The sequence below is a fragment of the Anopheles merus genome, chromosome 3R (genome assembly GCF_017562075.2).
Source record: "Anopheles merus strain MAF chromosome 3R, AmerM5.1, whole genome shotgun sequence".
Taxonomy (NCBI): domain Eukaryota; kingdom Metazoa; phylum Arthropoda; class Insecta; order Diptera; family Culicidae; genus Anopheles; species Anopheles merus.
Window position 1 is genome coordinate 3,924,484 of NC_054084.1, and position 15,607 is coordinate 3,940,090.

The 15,607-nt window shown below is 51.6% G+C and overlaps 1 protein-coding gene across 3 annotated transcripts in view; it reads right to left on the reverse strand.

The window, feature by feature from the left end:
* The window catches only part of LOC121596600 (gremlin-1-like), a 29,049-nt gene that overhangs the window by 4,420 nt on the left and 9,022 nt on the right, over positions 1 to 15,607 (reverse strand). The window lies entirely within an intron of this gene.

The window sequence follows — 15,607 nt, forward strand, 5'->3', positions numbered from 1 at the left end:
AACGGCGCATACGATGTGCTTGCGTATGCGGGTCTTACCCGGGGCGCACATCAAGCGCGACGTTTCGACCAGAGGCGGACGGGATTTTTCATGAATGAAAGCCTGGAAAATACACGCCACACCACACACTATGAATGAAGTGATGGAGCTGCTTCCCTCCCCCCTTCCCTCTGTCCCTTTCTATTGGTCGCCTCTATTACTACTTCTACTTCTGTTACTACCACGTGAGTATGTGTTGCGACAGTTCCCTTTTGGCGTGATTGCGTGCGATCGCGTCCGATCGGAACTTACCGTCGTCGGCACGCGAGAAATCAGCCCAACAAATCGGCCACAAGTCGTAAAAACTAAATGTTCTCCCCCTGTGTGTGTTTGGGTGTGTGTGTGTGTGTGTGTGTGTGTGTGTGTGTGTGTGTGTTTTTGTGCGGGGCTGCGTGGGCCGCTCGTTGCGCATCCGGGGGCCTCCGGTCGCGTACGCGACGACCCGCACGAGATACGCGATTCATCCATTTAAAACCGAAATCCCGTTCACCCCGTTTTTGTTCCCCTCTCTTCCTCTCACCCTCTTCCTCTCTCCCTCTCTATCACTTTTGGTATATTTATTTCCCGTACTTTTCGCTTTGTTTTCGCGGGGGTATGCGCACACTTTCTTAAACTCCCTACGAGCGAACGAGTCAGCGCGCGCGCGCGCCAGATCGTACCCACGTGCCCGGGGCCACGACGGCGTGTACTTCGCGTCGGTGTGTCGCCGTAAAGAGCCGGCCGAGTGCCTTTGTGTGTGTGTGTGCGCGCAATGGACAACGGAACAAGCAGGGGGATTGCCGCCGCCGCGTGTGATGTCAACATGGAATTAAAACAACAACAACGGCAAAAACGGCCCCAACGAACCTCGCTCTGGCTGTTACACCTTTCCCGTGCCCGCTTTTGGCACACGCGTCCGTCAGAAAAGATAAGTGTGCCCGGCCTGACGACCCCGCGGGGACAATTGCTGCCGCGGCAGATGGCACACACAGACACACGCGTACAGAGCGATTTTGGTTCAAGCTGCGGAGGAGCGCCCATTCATGAGCGATCTTAACCGAGCGTTACGCGCGCGCTCGCTCCCAGCCCTGATGCGAATGATTTCATAAACGTTTGCGCTCGAGCGGCACACTCTTGACACGAAATTGATGTTTGCGATACACATCAACGAGCTCGCGGTGAATGATTGCTGCGGCGACGCACAGTTTCCGGTCACCGATCAAGTAAAGCGGAAATCGCTAAAAGCCTTTCTGCGCCGTTTCTTGCCTGCTTGGCGAGTGAAATTCGGTTGACACGTCTCGTGAGCTCGCTTCCTTTATCTTCTGCACAGATTTATCTATTCCAACCTCACGCCCTGTCGCTTAATAGAGTTGTCAACCGTAGCGCTAGCTAATACGTTAATCGTAAACTTTAACAACAACAACCATTTGCGCTCTAATCCCGGCCACGCCGACGTCCCTCCATCGGTTCGTTATCTTGCCGTGTGGTTCGCCTGCGCGAAAGACACATTTTGCGACTTCATTCATTGCCTTTGCGTTCACGCTCTACGACGGGGGATCGCTGCACACTTACATGCTGTGAAAATTGTCACCTCTAGTGTCCAAACCCGCGGCGTCGCAGCCAACCTTCGACTAACACACACACACACACATACACACCCACGAGAATGACTCCCGTCAAGGGTGCCTCTGCCAACGGAGATGATGATGCTGCTGCGATGATGGTCCCACGAAGGCAAGGTCCCGACACGCGAAACCTAAGCTCAGACACTCGCACACCGTCGAGCCTTATTAGTCACCAACCGAGTGCTTGGGTGCCATCGGGCCGCGCGAATCGCAGGTTTCGGAGTATAAAAATACATCTATATGTATCTAGAGGTGTGTATGCCACACCTTCGCATCTTGCGCGGCGGAAGAGCCTGCTTTCCTTCACAAAATCGAGGCGTCCATCGACCCCCTACCGCCCCCAGTTCCTTCTCGCTCGTGTGTGGCTGTGCCAAAATGGTGAAATGCGACACCATTAATCTAATGGCGAGCGTCGCATTTTTAATCAGCCATAAAACGCTGACTAACAAACGATTTTTGCCGGACAACCCGCCCGGCGGATTTTGGACATTGGACCTCGTAGTCACGCGCAGACCTTTACTGAAGTCATCTCTTGGTTAGTGAGAAGCAGATAGAGAGAGACAGACATAGATAAATAAAGAGAGAGAAAGAGAAAGAGAGATAGAGGAAAACACAGATTTTGTGAGGTACTTGTACCGAAATTCAAAAATGGATGACTCGACTCCTTGCTATCCCCGCAAGCTCTGTTTTCTCCAAAGCAGTTAGAATCCATTTGGCCAATGCATATTCTCCTAAACGCTTTGAAAGCATCCTCATCAGAACGTCGCGCATACCACACTATTCCCACCAGAGATGCACGGCTTCCCCCATGGGGTCAGCGCAAGCCACCACACCACTATCAGTGGCATTAAAACTGAACGACCCGAGCCCGCTCCATCAGCCAAATGCGGTGCGCCACAAACGACCCGCTGATACGATCGCCGAAGTCTCCACCGTAAAGGTAAAATATTGAGACATTCGAAATCGGACGCCACGGCAAAGCCGAGACCGAGGCCACAAATATCTCAGCCCGCGCCGTCCCGCAGCCGTCTGATTGGTGGTCGCCGTTTCGGATCTGGACTGGCGCCGGCAAAAATGCTGGAGCCATGTTAACGGGCTGTCCCGAATGTCCGCAGCTGCTGCTTCCGTCGGGCCTCCGTCGTCAGCCGTCCAATCGGTTGTCGTCCCAAATGGAACGGGGAACTTCGAAAGCTGGATGCATTAAAGTGCGAGCGCGCCGTTTCGGGCCCTTTGCAGAACTCTTCCGTGCGTCAAACCAGTATTCGCCCGCCAGCACCATAATTGTATTCACCATGCGCGCCCCATACCCTGCTCCCATCGCTGGTCCAGCAAATCGGACTTTCCTCCCGTAAACTGATCCGTACGGATCTCTCTTATCGTCGTGCGCAATCGAATCTGTCGACCGCCGTTGTGCGCATCTTCCAACCGCCTACCACCACCAGGCACAGCGCTTAATTACGGTCCCCTACCACCAGGCTTGGCGTCCAAAATGAAGTCTCGCTGCCCACCACCATCCGGATCGGATCGGACGCCCAATTTTGGTGGAAACTTCCCATTTCCAGGAAGCGGACCAATCCAACCCACTGCCACGAGAGTGTCCCAGCATCGGTGCCGTTTTTTGCCCGTGCCTGTGCGCGCGTCTTCTTCAGAATGAATGTCTCAAAGCGTCCGCGAGGTGGAGGATTTAGTCGTGCCAAGAGTGATTGTCACTCCATTTCGGTCAAATTGCCGGTGCTTCGCGGCACAGATTACTAGACACACTTGCCAACACTGTCCAAGCAGGCAATTGTGGGAGGCGAGGCTTGTGCGTGTGTCGTAAAGCCGTGCGGCCGCTTGGGTCTCCCAGCGTCCCAGAGGCCCCAGAGCGCTCTAACCAGAGGCGGATCACGCGCGACGTATATGGGCACCGCCGTTTAGCCGATAGATCTTTGGCTAGATCTTAATCTGTTGAGCCTATTGTAAAACCATTATTCGCTTCTGAAGATCGGTCGTTGCCGGTTCTACCGATACTTTGTATGAGTGTGTGTGTGCGTGTGTGCATTGTGCGGCGGCTTGCTGCCAAAAGAGTGTGGTGACGCAGCGGATGTGCCAAGACCACTATGATTCTACTATTGCCTTTGAAGAATTGCTGATGTTTTGCGAAGGAAAGGTTTGTATAAGCAGAATTATGACAGCATATTGTTCCTTTCGGCCAGTTCTAAAGACGGAACAACTCCAGCGATTTACAGACATGGAACCAACACCAATTTATTTTATTCTCAAAAATATAATATTCCACCAAAAAATCCATTCAATTAATGGTTCTGATCTATTTCTCTCTCGATTTCTTTTATTTCCTCTCCATCTATCCCGTTAAACTGTGACTCAGTCAATGAATAGTTTAATTTGCACGATAAATCCATCTACCCAGTCCATCATCAACGGGCACCGATTTTAATGCCCGTTTGGCTCTCATCACAACACTTTATCTGACTCATAAATTTCAACTAAACTTATTGTTTTCCAATGGCGCACCTTGTGCCTCATCCCGCAATCAACCCCCCCCCCCCACACACACACACATACACTCAGTGGAAGCTTAATCTGCCACCGATCGAACGTCACGTTTCGATCGACCACCACCACGACCACGGTGACGAAGACGACCGAACCGAACGCGCTGGGAACGTCAATCCGCTCAGGAAACGAACCGGAGTGGAGTGTTATACTAAAAATAAAAATCCGATCTAGAATCAATTTTGAGTCATGACCTATAATTTGATGGATTGGAAAAGCGTTCACATTTTACGCCACCCCTTCAGGCCCGCCGTCCACAGCTCCACACTTTGGCGGCGGATGCGATTCGTTGCGGTCTGCGTCATAACAAACATCTTTCGATGCCTTCGAAACCTCTGAACGCTCCAAGCGCGCCATCATATCGCCCCAAACGAGTTGCTGCTGCTGGCGTGCTGTCATCATCCGTTTTCGTGTAATGGATCTGTTTTGGCGTGCGTGGCATGGTATGGGGTGATCGCTTTATGAAGCTTCTTGAATACTCCCGCACCGCCGCCGGTCAAAGCGGGGAAGGTTGGGTGCATTATAAATTTTATCCACAAATCCATTCCTTTATTGCAAATTATTACAACTCATCGACTCCGGGCAGGCGGACGGCGTCTAGACGGCCGGCCGGAACCCTTTTTACGCCAAAGCCAGGCCATGCACGAGCCCCCTTGCGCACACATACACACACACATCCACGCTAAATTAACCTTCGCGTAATCAATTTACTTCAGTTTACTGTACCATAAATCTTCAAACGTGCACCGCTCGAGAACGCGCGCAAGAGAGCATCTGTTGAAGCGGCCTGTTAGCTTCAATCAAAGCGATCCTTCCCATCTCAAACACTGTGCCGTAAGAAGTAATATCCGATATGATCTTTACCGGTCTGCGTCTAGGATTAAAAGGAGTCTCGGCTTGTTGATGGTTTCTAATTACTGATTGCTAAAATAAAAAAAAAGCGAGCGTGCACTGTTGGGGAAGTACTCGTGCTCCAACAGTTCCGTCCACTCCGCGTACAAAGATCGCATGTCAAGCTGTCGTTACTAGCCGGTGGTGACATTCCGCTAACGAAACAATTAACACCAACCAACCGACACGTAACATCGCTCAATTTTATGTATCAAAATCTCTATCGGCACTAAGTACGCCATTAATCTACCCCGCGGCGGGTTGACACTTGACAGGTCTGTTGGGACAGGCCGCCGTCGAAAGGATCTTCCGTGGCGTGCCTGTTGATCGTGAGAATAGGTGCCCCCTTGTTCATCTCATTTGCAAGGTGATGATGCTCGCGGGGCCAGCAATCGCAATGAATATATGTACATTTATGCACGGTCCGATTTGATTGAAACGTGTGGTGCGAACCATTGTGTGGAGTGCCCGCGCCCGCCAGCAACGGACTTTCGAGATACCCGATACCGTCAGCGGGCCCCTGTTTGGTGTGTCACTTGGTGTGACAACGGAGCCGTTATCTTGCAGTCGGGCAGATTGGCGGCCTGGGGTGGGAGGAACTCCATTGCTCCAGGAAATCAAAGCAGTTCGTGATTTCAAATATTCAAATCGCAATAAATCACCAACAATCGGTGAGACAACTGCAAATTACCGTCGCCACCAAGTGTGCAACCTGGCAGCATTTGGGAGCTTGGGAGCTTGGGAGAGGGCTGAGCGGTCCCCCGGACCCCCTTCATTTTAGTTGCAGTTGCCCTTCCCTGGACATGCCAAACCTCTAAACAAAAAAAAGGCAAACCCCTGGCGCTGGTGTGCCGTGTCGATCGTGCCACAGGCCAACCACGAATGATGAATTCTTGATAAAGTACAGACAGCACGACACGAACACAGTGCTGGGGTGCAACGTGTGTTGGGGCTGAATGATAGCAAACAACCAGCACGCCCTCCACCTCCCCCTTAGGGTGCGACACGCGAAAGGGAGTAAAAAGATCGATAGAAATGAATTTCCATGTGACATTCTTTTAAATCGATTTATGACACCTGCAGACAATGGAAACAACAATGCAATGATCGCTGCCGTGGCAATGGGCCGATCGATACTGTATCCTTCGAATTCCACGCGATCGAGATTGAGGTAGAGCGATCGTACGACATGATCAGTGCATGGAGGTTACAGCCGCAATTGGTCCGACACACCTGACGGAATGTAAAAGGTGAAAGTTTTCTGGCCGCTATTCCAACAATTTCATAAAGGTTTGTGTACTCTAGGCGAACTCCAGAAACTCCCTTCAACAAAACTCCAACAAATCTCTAGTAATCATGGACGCAAAATACACACCAAACGACTTCCCATTTGTCGACGTTTACAGCACAATCTGTGCCGCGCTCGGGTTATTACTAGCAGAAGTTTAGCTATTTAAATACTGACACATTGTCAATTTAAATTGTGGCGCCCCGACGCCATACCGAAATAGCTGCACCACTTGACGACACCCGTTTTATGGCTCGCAGTGTGCCACTCGCTCGCTTGCGAGTTGCATTCCTCCATGTTGCACTAACCGCGATACATACCAGAGGGCGGTAAAGAGAAAACAAAACCCTAAACATTACTGCAACCAGGCGTACGGCATCCATCGCACACTGGGTCGTACCTCTGGGAGATGCAAGGCGTGAACTATAATTATCAACTCGACGTTCAAACTGCGCCAACAAGATCCGGCCAATATCATTGCAGTGTGGTAGGATAATCCGAGGATCTCATCTCTGAGACAGCTTCTCGGCGTCGCCCGAACTTCTCAACTCGACGACGGTACGGATTAATCCAGTTTTAACAGAAGGACTCTTCGCGGCAGAGATCGTTCGAAAATAGCGCCACCCAATAAATGTGGCTGTGTGACCGTGTTGTGGCACCCCCTGGTCCCGGATGGTTGGGTAGTTGTTATTCCCGCGCGGACCATTTTATGATCCCCACATTCTAGTGCAAACCGATCAACCGGACGTCGTGATGGGTTTCGACGAGACGCTCGCTTTTATTTACGCGCAAGCGGTAGCACGGAGCACCGTGAAATCGTTTACTTTAGGTCGGGGCAACCAGCAGAGGGAAAAAATAACCCCCGAAATCGACCTCAGGCATAAACAAACACACAAACGGTTTAACGCTGTGCGCTACGAAACAGGTCGCTCTCCGAGGTGTGTATGAGATCAGCTGATCGGCGACTTCTGGACATTTGCCGAGCTCACCGGATCGCCGGAGCTGCCGCACTTTCGATTACGACCACCTTTCCGTCGCCAGGCTTATCGTCTCGGACCGGAGCGACATGGCCGATTCAACGTTTTGGAGGAGAAAAAACCTACTCAAACTCTAATCCTGCCGCCAACGAAACCATTAGCGGGCGCTGTATGGCATCGCGTGCTGGCGTGAATGTAGGTGGCGCGGACTCCAAACCCAGCTCGCTCTCTCTCTCTCTCTCTCTCTCTCTTTCTCTCTCTCTCTCTCTCTCTATGTCGCTGGATAATTACATTTCATTTAATTAAAAATCCATCACTTATCTACACACCAAATGGAGGGAAGCAAGATAACGTCCAATCATAACCGGCGGCATATGCATGTGGTTTGTTTTTTCTCCAAACATTTCTGTCTGGGACACATCTCGACGCTTTCCAATGCGTTCGCTACCATGAAGAACACTCGGTTCGGAGGAGAAAAAAACCTCACCGCCTTAAAGCACGTCTGAAAGGAAAACAAAACCCTTCAATTCCCCTAACACCCGGCTCCTTTATTGCCTTTGTGAGGAGAGGCTTTGTTCTCCTGCTTACTTCCCAACGCGCCGGACATGGGCCGGAAGTACGTTCACAGCATCCCTGGGGCAGCATTCCGATACGGATCATCCACATAAAAATGGGTTCCAAGTTCCGAGAAACAGGCACTCCTACCTGCCCAGGCCCAGGTCGAGAAAAATGTGTCAAAATTCCCACGCAGCCAGCCACTTAATCCCTGTGCCGTTCCAGTTGGCGGTTCGCCCGTAGGGTATTGGGTAAAGGTTCCGGTGTCTTGCTGATCGGAAGCTCAGGTAACTTTACTCAGCAACACGTACGGAACTGATCGTTTGTTGTGCACGCTGCTGATTGAACTCTTTACGAGGGAAACGTGACAGGACGATGTGTTTCCCGATTGCTATTGTTGCTTGAAGCTTAGAGGTGGCCGAAATCATGGAATTCGGGTTAGGCTTAGCAAACAAACAGAAATGCCTGACACCTTCCGAAAAAGGGGACTCGTATCAATTTAAGGGACACTTCCTATACGGGCTTCAAACACGGCAAGGAATGTCTTTGTGCCATACAAATATTTCAGAATAAGTTTTGATATCGTATGACATATCTACTGTTTTTCCAAAACTCTCCCACCAACTTCCATCGCCTGATCGGCTCTGTCAGATTGCTGCCCCCACGTGCCTTTCTCAATCTGAAAGATCATCTCGCCGTTGCATCCGTGCCAGCCGTGGATTTGTTTTCATCGCCAGCGTCGTGAAATGCCGGCCGGCATTAGCGTAACGCTACGGCGACCGCAAAACGCCACTCGAGCCCTAAGGGCACTTGATTTCCGCATCCCGATATTTCCATACGGTTTGTGTTTGCACATACACACACACATACATGCTCAGACCAACAGCAAATAATTGTATCGAAAATGAAAAATTAATTTCTGATATCATGCTCGTAAATATATACACACACACACACAAGTAAGAGAAGGCACGGCGCATGCTCGAGCTGCCGCCGACATAGCCCCCCCCCTTCCCCCCACTTTACACCCGAGTTGCGGCTTGTTGTCGTCGCCGGTCGTCGTTGTGGTCGTCGCCAGAGCAAGTCACGTTAAGATTCCCTTCTTTTCGTTCCCTTCGCAGCCGCTGACAACTGCTGGGGTCAGGGTATGGCATCGAGAGGGTGCCACAGTGTCCCACCCCATCCCCGTACTCTTATTTTTTGTTTTTTTCTCCCGCTTCTCGTTCTTCTCATTTTTCGCTACGCCGTGATCGCCGGTGGCTGAAGTCGAGGAGACACACAGAGCACACGAGAGGAGATCAAAACACTCACACAACTGCGAGAGCGCGCGCCACAGATCGTGAGGTTCATGATCGTCGATCCCTGCACGTTCACGCGTCCCAATCCCACCCCATAACGCGCGCTCTCTCTCTCTCTCCCTTCTTCTCTTCCATCCCTCGCCATGGCGCCAAACGTAAAACTGCCCGCCTGTCGCTATCTTATTTGTCAGTTAACCTTAAATCTTTAGCGCAACAACCGCGCAGCACCGGGCGGACGCCGTGATCATCGTTCGTACCAGGAGGGAGGGAGGAGAGCGGGAGGGGAAGGCCGGCTCCGCCGATCGTTTGTCAGACACACGGTCGGGCGCACCAAGGGGGAAGTTGGGAAAAGAAGTGCGCGCCTCATCATCGTTTGGGACGCACACCTCGCCGCAGCTTCCTATCTATCGTTTGACGACGATGATGATCTGTCCCCCGGCGCTCTCTGCCGTCTCGCGTACACTGACGCCGCCACCGCCACCGCCGCCGACGACAACGAAGACGCCAGCGCTAAGCGCCATGATGCGGGGAGGAAAGCAGGCGCGCACGCGCGCTCGTACACACGCACGCTCCGCCAACTCCGCCCTGCTTTCGTTTGCGCGTATTTTCCTTCGCAGTCGCGATCGCCGGCAGTGGGCCAAAAATTCGAATTGAAAAATCGCACCCCGGCCACCCCGCTCGGAAACCTCCGAGAGCGCGGCTGCTCGATCGACTCGATCGAGCGAAACTGCTCTCCGTCAACATAATATGAACAAAAAAAAAACCTCGCACGAAGAGAAGATCTCTGTCTGTCAGCTTGATCGCCAAAGGATTCTGTGCTCTGGGAGCTGAAAGACGGTGAGAAGGAACCGAGAAGAATATACGCATCGGGTTGCTCTGTACGTGCGTGTGTGTAGCGCCAGTTGTGGCGCCCGCTGCTGGCGACGACACCGACGACGACGACGACGACCGTTCGAAGCGATCGAGAGAGGATATGGAAACCTTACTTGAGCCACTGGCGTCAGGCCGAACCTGATTCGGTGGATCAGATGAAAGGGAAGGGATGGAACCCGGAAGAGAGGCAAGGATCGACGACCACGCATCATCATGATCATCATCGCTATCATCATCATCCACGCGTCCTTTCCATTTGGGGTTTTGCGTGAGAAAGTGAACCCGCGGCGACGTAACAGGATCGGGAATTATTAAACGGGGTGAAACCGGGAAGCTGGCAGCTCTGTGCATCTTTGTGTGTGTGTGTATGTGTGTGTGTGCAATCAGAAACAACTTGTTAAGCGCCACCAGAAGCAACCCTGCCTCAACCTGCTTTGCTACGCTGCCGGGCAGGGACCGTCGTCGCGCCAGATGCGCCGTGCTGCACATCAACATCATCATCATCATCATCGATCGCACCGCACCGCTCGGTGAAAAATTATTACATGCAACTACCTCTCTTTCTCTTTGTTTGCTTCTCCCTCTCCCGCTGTCTGTTCTTTTCACTTGTCGAGGCTGTTTTGCTTCCACTCTCCTCTCCCACGGCTGCTGGAATCATCCCGCAAGGATGCAGCGCGCGAATGCAAACATGGAGTTGCAAAGGCATTTAAGCGCCACTGTTTTTGGACGACTGCGCCAGACGGCAAAGGAAAGCAAACGTAAAGACGAGGACAATGATCCATGCACCGGTCGGTTGGCGGAAAATTGGTATCTTGGTGTGTTGGGTTGCTGCTTTTTTTTGGGGGGAGGCCGGCAGTTGAGGTTTTAGAGAAAATGTCAAACCGAACAAGCGCAACACACGCACGCAATTGGACGCCACCGGCACCGGGTTTGCCCTTTAACGGCACTGTCCCGGCACTGTCAAAGGGCGCCAAACGGCGATTAACTTCTCCGTCGTCGTCTCCGTCGTCGTCGTCAGTCTAAATCCGGCCGGGCCGTGTTTGTGTCGCTACACCGCGTGTGTACGCGCGCGCGCGTGCGGAGGTTACGCATCGGCGGCTGCCCTCTCTTGCGGCACAGCTTGGCTGGACTTCCCCCCGAAAAAGGAAAAAGGGCACGTCGGCGGCATCCCGAAATACACACACACACACGAAAATGTCACGCATGATAGGAGCGCGCTGCATTTCGACTAGATGTATGAGAGAGCTTGGTATTATTTTATCGATCGCCAAAGGGTTTGCCATTTGTTACCGGGTTTGCTGTTGTTGATTATTACGAGCGTTGCTGAGTGGTGTGACTCGTGGTGGAGGTGGCGCCATTACTACAAGGTTTTGCAAACTTTCAAATTCGTGCCAACACCGTCTTGTATACACAGGTACCGCAAGGGAGAGGGAAGTGGCAAGTCTCGCATGCGGATAGAAAACTGATCCTCTGATTGTCTATAATTACATTTGCGATGCAATTAACCCCGGACTGGAGACTGCGCCACATGGCGTTGGCTTCTAAATATTGGTGTAATAATAATAAAGGCAGGTGTATGTATAGTGAGTAAACCAGGCACCACGAAGTACAAAGAAAGTGGGTCAAAAGAGCCGTGGTGATATTTCGTCAAGTCAGCAGATTCGATCGCACGTCCTCTTGCGTAGCAGCTCCTAACGCTTTCCTGCTGCACTATGGCGACCGTCTCCGAACGCCGCTGCAAATGTCCAATTAAAACCAACAAATTGTTTACTGACGTCATCGACCTCTTCGAAAGCTGTCGATCGTGTTTGTTCCCAGACAGATCGAGCACTACTTCCTACCACACACGCACACACAAAACCATTAGAACAACATTCTGCTCGGCTTTTACAACTTCCTTCCACCATAAAGCACACCAAAGCTGTCGCAATGACCGGTTTGATGAACTCTCCTCTTTCCCTCCCTCTCACCTCAAGATCGCGTTCCATTAACGGAAGCTGCCAAAATAAACCACTCACTTGGCCGAGGGAGAAACGGGAATAGCATCCCCCACGCACACACTCGTACCCAGTGTAAGCTGAGTTTCCGTTGTGTCCATCGCGTCAGGAATGCTTTCCGATTGCTATTACCTTCCATCGGTCGGTTTCTTCAGTCTCCTGGAAGGGGGGGGGGGGTGCTGGTGAACCTTTCGCAATTTGTCCGTTCCATTTTAATTAGAAACATATTAGAGCAGATTGCCAACACTGCCAGCGCGGCAGCAAAAACACCACCCTGCCCACCAACTCATTTCCCATTTGCATACGGAATCGTAACAAAACAGGCCCCATACTATCAATCACGGCCATTCATTTCGCACCGGGATCCATTCCGCCGACTTTGCGCGACACGGACAAGGCGCGCTGCCGTGTGCCCTTCAACAATATCAGGGAAGGACGAAGGTGTTAGGAAAAATGGCGGATCCACCATGGGACGACAGTGGTGCTAATGTGCGAACAGGCCGCGAACATGTGCAACATTAACCCGCGGGCCGCCGCTGCCGCCGCCACCGCTGTTTCACTCCGCGTCGCAATTTATCTCAATTATCTTTTATGGAATTTTAATAATAGTGCAACAATAGTGCAAATGCGTCGTCGATTCGTGTGTTTGTTCTGGGGCGGGAATGAATGCCAAACACACACACGGACGGATACGCACACGATGCGCGAGCTGCGAGTGTAAATCCAAATACCTTTTTCTTGCTGCTGCGATTCGGCACAGGCAAAACGCAGCCGCAGATGGGTTGGGATGGCCAATGTCAGTTACTTTGTTGCACCAACAAACGCCACAGGAACATGTCACCTGGCCCCAAGGGTGCAGCACGTTGCACTTCCGTTCGATCCCGAGCGGCGAGCGCGCTTGTTTGTGTGTACAGGGCGTGTGCAATGTTTCATTGAACCTTTCTACGACGCGGGGTTTCCGCAAGACGCAAACAGCGTACACGCAGACACCTTCCGGCGGCTGGAAAACTCATTCATAGAGGCACATTCCTCGCATACCTTTGCTTGGCGTAAGCAGATGCGCGTGACGTGACCCGCGATTGGGGCTGTTTTTCATCACCTTTAGCATTGCCGAGTGGTTCGGGGTATGGACAACGTACGGGTTTTGACCTATAAATAGCTACCCTCCCCTCGCGGTTCATTGTTAGACTATTTCTGGACCTTATCGTACGCACGCAGGTGAGGAAATGCCTTTTTCTGGAGCTCACCTCAACCGTTACCTTCAAGGCGCGGGAAACGCTAATTGGTTGGCGTTTGGTTGTGATGAACGATTGATCGATTGGAGCTCAAATTTACGGCCCGCTGCACGGATCGCCGATCATGCAGGACCTTCCCACGTAAGCGCGGGCCGATCTATTCATATCGCTCAAGATTCCATTCCAGGGCCCAACCAGGGGCATACATAAAATTAAAACAATTCGCTGGCACACGTCACACGATGTTGTTTGCCTCCATTTCTTACACATGCCTCATTTCTAGCAAAGCTTCCCGCAATGACCGGCGAGGAACCGCCAGACGGTTGCGTGCGTCATTAGTACGGACAGGTGAATCGTTTTCGTTGCTGCACGCTCCTAAAAGTAGCTGCCAAAACTGATCGACCAATGTCCCGGACATTAATCAGCGAAATAGATCGTCAATCCCATTAATGTACGAACTAACCCGAATGAACACGGGAGCTGAATAACAAACACCGGGCGGCTCGTGCGTGCCTTGACGCCAAAGATTTCGAAGCCCGCGTGTCCTGCTCCAGCAGAATGCAATGTAAACACCAGAGGTCAATTTAGAATATCACCCACCCCAGACCGTCCACTGTCCAAGGTGCTCCTGGAAGGGATAATTGGCTCAATTATGATCTGTCAATATTATGCCACTAACAACACCCTTTCAACGCTCTTAATGTGACGGTGTAAACAAACACATCACACTATTCGAGAAGTGAGATGTGGGTAAGGTTTGCAATAAAACACCCTGTCGCGCTCGATACATGATTTGGAGGGGGTGGGGTTTGGCCACCGGGAACAGCAGTTCACCCCCTTCCAAATGTCTCGTCGTCGTCCAATAAATCAACGTTCGACCGATTTGATGCAAAGACTTGGTGGCGACGGCGGCCACGGCAGTAAAGATTTATGAAGCTTGCGAAAGGAGTCAACCGTGCCAAATTCGTGTATCTTTATTGTCTTCTACATTAATGTCCCACCGCGTGCCTAATGCCGGAGGAAGGGTGTTAATCCACCCGAACGTGGCAATCCCGAAGCCCACGATCTTCCCGTACGATCGAAACAACTCAATTTGCCAGCCCCGTACCCGTACCAACTAATTCCTTGTCGTACTAAATCCTCCAAATCCAATTAACGGCTGGCTCGCTGGCTGGCACCGCCGCGAGGTAAGTGGCACCATAAACGATACATCTGCGCCAGCGACATCATCTTTGCCGGCATGGGGCACTTGTATTGAGTTGTCCGCCCGGTGTACATTTCGATGCCATTTGTTCGGCTTACAGAAGCGAGAGACGTTGGTCCCTCTTTTTGCACCGAAATCGATTGACGCTTGTCGAATGCACTTGTCCATGCACTTGTTCCCCCCTGCATGCTGCTCCAAACACAAGACAAGACAAGTGCTCGTACACTCATTAGCAAAACCAGAACCTCCCCGAGGGGTAGGAACCAAGGGTCATAAAATTTTAAATTAGACCAACTATTGGCGACGCCGGCCAACTTCTGGATGAGGATGTAGTTCAAGGTTTCCGATGGAATTGGAAGCGCTGAAAGGGAGGGGGGTTTCCCTCGAGTTTTTGCTACCATCTGCTGGTCTGGGATTGCGCGATCAGCCGCTTCCGTGCCAAACTGTGGCCGCTGTGTGCTACCACAGGAAATAAAATGCCATTATTTATGACACACACACACACAGTATGGAGAGTGCGCGCGCTTGGACACAGTGGAGCATTCAATACCCGATCGATCAGGTTCGTTTGGGGAACGGGATAGAACAGAAAAGCTCTTGAGATGTAAGACCTGCGGCGCTCACAAAAAACATTTGAAGTCGAAAATAAAGTTACAAATTTAACTACAAGTAAGCGATATCTTCCAGCACAATGTAGGATACACTCAAGGTCACCGCGCTTAGTGAGCCTATCTACATCGAAATCAAAAACAATGGCCCAAAGTCACGCTCCGATCTACCGGTTCGGGCCAAAAAAGCCTGGACTCATCCCAAGCCCTCGTCCCCAAAGTGAGCTATCTTACGATCAACTCCTTACCATAAGCAGACGCAGCAGATTGCTCCAAAGTGCAACTGCTACAGCTTCACTGCACCACGCGTTGGGCAACTCGCACACACACACACACACACGGATTGAAATAGGCCACCGACTCGGCGTGAAATCGGTGCGGGCCACCACACCAATGCTAATGACACGGCGACGCCATCGCCGATGTAGGTTTGATTGCATCCGATTTCGCACTCGGCTCAAATTACCTCGGCACACACACCG